The sequence below is a fragment of the Mytilus trossulus genome, chromosome 2, assembly GCF_036588685.1.
Source record: "Mytilus trossulus isolate FHL-02 chromosome 2, PNRI_Mtr1.1.1.hap1, whole genome shotgun sequence".
NCBI lineage: Eukaryota > Metazoa > Mollusca > Bivalvia > Mytilida > Mytilidae > Mytilus > Mytilus trossulus.
Genome location: NC_086374.1, coordinates 82,052,782 through 82,059,273, shown reverse-complemented (window position 1 = coordinate 82,059,273; position 6,492 = coordinate 82,052,782). Strand labels below are relative to the sequence as shown.

General features: G+C 33.5%; 1 protein-coding gene across 1 annotated transcript in view; it reads right to left on the bottom strand.

Annotated features, from left to right (window-relative positions):
- LOC134708134 (E3 ubiquitin-protein ligase CCNB1IP1-like) overlaps nt 1–6,261 on the bottom strand; it is a 36,093-nt gene extending 29,832 nt beyond the window's left edge. The window contains exon 1 of the mRNA XM_063568443.1: nt 5,800–6,261. The gene's annotated coding sequence lies outside the window, so the exon portion shown is untranslated. The remainder of the gene's footprint in view (nt 1–5,799) is intronic.
- Nucleotides 6,262–6,492: the final 231 nt, after the last annotated feature.

Genomic DNA, 6,492 nt, shown 5'->3' with positions numbered 1-6,492 from the left:
GTATGCCATTTTTATACGACCATAAAACAATTTGGTGTTTGTATATTGGTATGATGTTGGCGTCATCGTCGTCATAGTCGTCGTCCAAATACACATTGGTTTTCGCACTATAACTTAAGTTCAAGTAAATAGAAATCTATGAAATTTAAACACAAAGTATATGAACACATAAGGAAGGTTGGGATTGATTTTGGTCCCAACAGTTTGGGAATTAGGGGCCAAAAAGGGGCCCAAATAAGCATTTTTCTTGGTTTTCACGCCATAACTTTAGTATAAGAAAATAGAAATCTATGTAATTTAAACACCTGGTTTATGACCATAAAAGGAAGCTTTGGATTGATTTGGAGAGTTTTGATCCCATTAGTTTAGGAATTAGGGGCCCAAAGGGTCCAAAATTAATCTTTGTTTGATTTCATCAAAAATTGCCTTGAATAATTGAGGTTCTTTGATATGCTGAATCTAACCATGTATTTAGATTGGATATTGGACCATAATTAATAGGTAAATGTCCAATTTAAAAAAAGATCAAGTTTTAAGTTTAAGTTCTTAGACCACATTGATTCTATCTATGTCAGAAACCTATGTTGTGTCAACTGTTTAATCACAATTCAAATTCAGAGCTGTATCAAGCTTGAATATTGTGTCCATACTTGCCCCAACTGTTCAAGGGTTTGAACTCTGCGGTCGTATAAAGCTGTGCCCTGCGGAGCATCTGGTTCCTATTGTGAGAAGAGTTAAAGTCAGGATAGCTAACTGTTATGAGAAAAAGTTGTGACTTCAGATTTTGTGTTAACACTAAATACTACTGGAATATTTTCTCGTGATCAGATAAACCTTGGCTAAGATCATATAATGCCCTAGTTCAAAAGTGAAGGTATTCTCTTAAGGTTAGCGAAAACGGTCATTGGATTTGTATTATTGTTAACATCCTGAAAGATAATTTATTAACTCCAACGGTTAGGAATTCAAGTAGACTGTCAGGACTGATAACATATGTTTATGGTTATGTCTTCCACAATACGCATACTTTTGTGTCGGAAATAAAACATGATATGTCCTCCAATATGATCAAGCACAGATTCATCTACGATTTGATTAAACAAACATGAAATGACATCCACTGAAGTTAAGTAAAGACACTAAGATACCTAGCTGTCATTATAATCAAATGCAGTACCGTGAAAATTATATATTCATCAACCATACTACCAACTACGTAACGCAAACAACAATCACCAATACAAAGAGTAAGGATAGTGGTACGCGTCAGTAATCCATTGTCATAGAAAGGTGTTGCAGGCCATCCATTCAGTTTCTGACTGCCCTATCCGTTGTCATAAAATTGGCCTTTTGAATGTTGATCAACCGCTTGACTCGATTACCATAGCCGTATTTGGCACAACTTTTTGGTATTTTGGATCATTAACGCTCTTTAACTTTTTACTTGTTTTGCTTAATACATATTTTGATATGAGCGTCACTGACGAGTCTTATTGGCGTATAGACCGGCGTGTACCAAACGTACAGAAAAAAATGACAAAGTCGGTATACGTTAGATGCACGCCAGAGGAACACTTTAAGCAATCGTTCAACGTGCGTTGCATAAGTTTGAAGTACGTCGAAATACAAAAAGGTATACGCTTGGTAAACGCTACAACTCTATGAAATTTTTATGCAGCATAAACATTTTCATCCAGCTCAAGTGTGTGTCTAACGTATACCTGTTCGCCTCACGCACGTTATACATACGCTACAAGCGCGTTTCACGCGCTACAAATACGTTCGAGAAACGTTTAGGGCACCGTGCGTTGTTTACGCTTCGAGATCGTTCGACTTTAACTATAAACGTATGCGGGTGTGTTAACGTCCAAGATACACCTGGGACGCGTCTCAAATACGTCCGAGAAACTTTTTCCTTCGTAGTCACTAGCGTATTGGCAGCGTACATGATTTTTTAATACGCCCGGCGAACGTCGGAGCTATACGCTGATGTGTAACGCCGGTAACATAGACGAAACGCGCGTCTGGCGTACTAAATTATAATCCTATAGTACCTTTGATAACTATTTAGAGCTAGAATAAAGGGTAAAAGTAAACACACAAAATCGTAAAGAAATAACTAAAGCTGCTCCTTAACTGAAACGAATAAATGTTGAATTCCAAGATAAGAACTTCTTTAAAAAATATGAATGATACCACACAAAATAATTGCGGGACCAACCATGCCACGTGTTCTTTGGGAACTATGGGGATAGTTATAGTATTAATATATGCAAAATTGTGAAGTCATTCCGGACAATTGTTTCCATCAAAAAATCTACCAACATATCGGAAGTGGTATTTGCTTTAAATTAAGTTCAATTAAAACTTGAGATTCTGACGAATTCAAATTCTATATGCCGTTTTGTGCTTCTTTGTTGTATATTTGAATGGTTTCTTTAGAGATTAGGAATGTGACACAATGTTGACTGCTGTATTTTTGACTATTTTACCTATTATGTCTGTTTGTTTCGTTCACGCATCGTTGTCAATATAATAGAATCAATTTAATGCAACTGTAATACAAATGAGAGATTTAGCTAGCTATGAAACCAGGTTTAATCCAACATTTTCTTCTGCCTGTAACAAGTCAGGAATATGACAGTTGTTATCCATTCGTCTGATGAGTTTTTGAGCTTTTGATTTTGCCATTTGATTTTGGACTTTCCGTTTTGAATTTTTCCTCTGAGTTCATTTTTTGTGATTTTCCTTTATTTTTATGTCGCTACTTTAATTAGAAAACGTTCGCAACTTTTAATTAGAAAATGTGTGTCATCTTCAATTTCATACAGAGAGATTTTTCCATAATTCTTCTTTGAAGTAACTATTGTACATGTTGTTGCATATTAATCTGTTACATTTAACTTAAAGTAAATAAAATTCCCAAATTCGAAATTACTCATCAGAAATAAATATTACGTAGAAAGTTTATAGCCGTCAACATTTGCATAGGTAATCGCCGATCTACCGACAAGACCCTCAACTAGGATGAAGCTATTTGATGTAACTGTTAAACATACCTATAAATACTGATTATAGGTGTTGTACACAAACTAATGATAAAAGTGAAATACTTGTGTAAATGTAAACAAAAATTGAAATTCACAGTATAGAGCATCATAAATAAATAACGAACAATAGACAATTTTCATCGTTACACTAAAGCAATAATTGTACAAGTGGCTGTAGTTTTTTGTTACCATGGTAACGGAATTTTACTAGTATCATCAACATTCTGTGCTCAATTATGGAGGATATATTTACACATCATTTTGTACTCGGATGCGGATTATATTTTTCAAGGCTCTTCGATGGGTAAGGATTTCGAGTTATATTATATTTGGGATAGTATATTGTTTTATGTAGATAAACCTAATTTTAATGATGTAATGCTGTTGAGATTTTTGAATCAGCATGATCCATTACTTTGATGTGTGAAGTTTATCAAGCTGATGATAGCGTGTACATTATCTTCACATTTTAATATAACTTGGCACATAAGATTGTGGAAATATATTGGGCATGTTGTACGTCCTTGTCTATCTGGCTGTTTACTTAAGAAATATTCTTATTGTTTTCATGATTTTACATAGCCTAAAATATTCCTATTGTTTTCATGATTTTGCATGTTCTTTTCAACATTGATGAAGAATGTCACCATGGGGGACTCCACCTTTAAAAATATAAGAACTAGGTTGAAAAAAGGAAATATAGGTAGAACATCAAATAGGCAGCAATCCAAGACTACTTCAGGAGATTTCAAGTGACACAGGCACTTGTCTCAGAAAAAGATATTCCTATATACCTTAATTTTAAATTAAGGTATATTAGGGGGTATCTTATAGACAATTGCCTGTGATAAGTACCACTTGAATTGACCATCGTTACCAAAATAAATCATATTCTATGGAACCAAAAATTCAACCAAGGGATTTCAGATATTGTCACTGTTCCTTAAAAGAACCTTTAGGTGTTTGTGTATATAATGCAGAAATACGAAAACATCATAGAGTTCCATGTTTATTTTGATATGTTTCAATTTCTTATCACGGTTTGGCACTTCATACTATTTCTACAATATGTTTTGCACACACAGTTTAATATCTGCGTTTATTATTCTGGCTACATTTTTTATTGTCAATAACTCTTGTAAATGACTATGGTAGATATTTATAAAGGATAAATTAATGAAAATACTGTATTTCTGTTTAGGGTCAATCCAACAGTAAAATTTCTAGATCCCAGCTGTTTGTTTTGATAGAGGGTTTCTTGGTGTGTCGAAAAGATACATCTTATTTTTCCGAACTGTAGAATTGTGTTCTGTTAAGTGCACCATCAAATCCAAGTAAATCCCAGAGGCGGATTTAAGGGGAAGGTGGTACCCACCCCACCCTCTTTTTGCCGAAAAAAAATGGGTGGATTATAAAGGGAATTAGTGACTGAAGCGGGTCCCAACTTATAAAATTTCATGATCCGTCTCTGAAACCTGTCGTAAATTTTTTTTCTTTATCCCATTCGTGTATTTTCATTTTTACACCCCCCCCCCCCCTTTTTTCTGCATGAATGGCAAAATCGGCAAAGTAATGGTTACCATATGTCTGATTTTGAAATTGGTTTACCAGTTATGACAGTGATTAGCTGTATGTTAATCAGCTGACCCAGGACGATGTGTTGACTGTTTATCTTCGGTAATATTAATCAAGCAGACAAATGTAAACATTATGTTCGGATTATGCAATTAATATAAACAAAGTTGATGATGCTAAATTCATTCTTAAGTGGGTCATAATTAATACGAAGAGCCTGGGGAGAGATAGGAATGATATTTACACAGCATAGACATTCCATATACAATCAAAACACGCTTCATTTTACATCCAACTAAATATGTTTGTGTGCTTCGAATCAATCCATAAATAGCAAATACTATTGAATCTAAGAGAATTATCAAATATTTATTGGTGTACGCAAAATCCTTACACAACTCTTTCGGGATTGGTGCCAGGTCTCCATATGCCTATTTCTTAGACCACCCTTAGATTGTATTGACTGTTCCTATACATATATCCAAAAAGATAAACAATGTAATAATATGTGTTATAACTTTACAGATCTCTCAGTTGAAGCAAACTTTGTTTAAGTTATTTACTAATGAAAATGTGTCTGTCCTAAAGTATTGAAGAAATTATTTTTATGTTAGACAAAATGTGGATTAAAACTCTCAATGACGATGTTTATTGTAATAAGTTTGAGATTCTGGTCCTGCTTAGGGTAAACTGAGCATGGTTCATATATACCACGAAGAAATATATGTAGGTTTATAACTATATATGAATTATTTTTTTAAATAATTCATTTAAATGTTTTGGTTTTTTTCACAAAATCATAGTGTATTGTTATGTGTATAAATGCCATGCTGCCCCTCAAGAACCTTTTATTGGAACAATAAAAATGCTTATTCTTATTCTATGTGACATGCTACCAGATATCAGATAGTATTCAAATCTCTTCAATGTTTTGCGTTATTGAAAAACAACTAAATGAGATATTTTCTTTTATTTCAGACTACAGAAAGAATGTTTGAGGGTCACCTGTACTTTTACTTTGAACTAAGTATGTATGATAAAAACATGTATACATGTATTCATATACCGATCACGAGGTCAAGGTCCCTTCATTTAACCTTCGGTTTAAGTTGGTTAAAAAGTATAGATGCCATGCATTTGTCGTAAATTCCATTACTTATTTAGAAATTCAGACCGTGATTGTTTCTGCATCCCCCTTTTCCTCCAGCTAAAGCCCTTCCAAACGCAAATTCCGCTCCCTATGGTAAAGTATCCTTTCCATTGTTGAATTTGAAAAACTGATCAGGATGATGGCGATTTTTTTTTAAATCCAGCATATCGCATATTTCTGATTAAAGTTAAAACACTTCTATTTGTATGTACGAAATTTTCACGAAATTGATGACATTTTCTACGCAATCAATGTACCAGTTACTTTGGTCATTAGATCACAGCTTAAATTAACATTTATTTTCCATTTTAATTAAGTATTAATAAGATTTAGTTCTGGTTCGTGGCTATACATTCCAATGACACATTTAGTCTTAATTTTGTAGCCGGATTTTCGTATTATAAAATGATTGAACAAAATGAAACAAGACCTCATCAACTGAATAATCTAATCTTCTTTTCAAACTAAATACATTTTTGATATCCATTTATCTATTGAAAAGTAAATAAACCTGTTTACTTATATTATCTAGTGGTGCATATTAACAATACACAAGTAAACAAGTTTATCTGTGTCCGTGTATCCAACTTTGTGTGAGGCTATAAGATTTAATCTAGTGTCAAATTCAAATGACATTTTGAATGTTATACTACATATCTGAAGGGTAAATAATACAGCCTTTGGCTGGAGTTAAACTAGAAAAAAATGTCCTTGCAA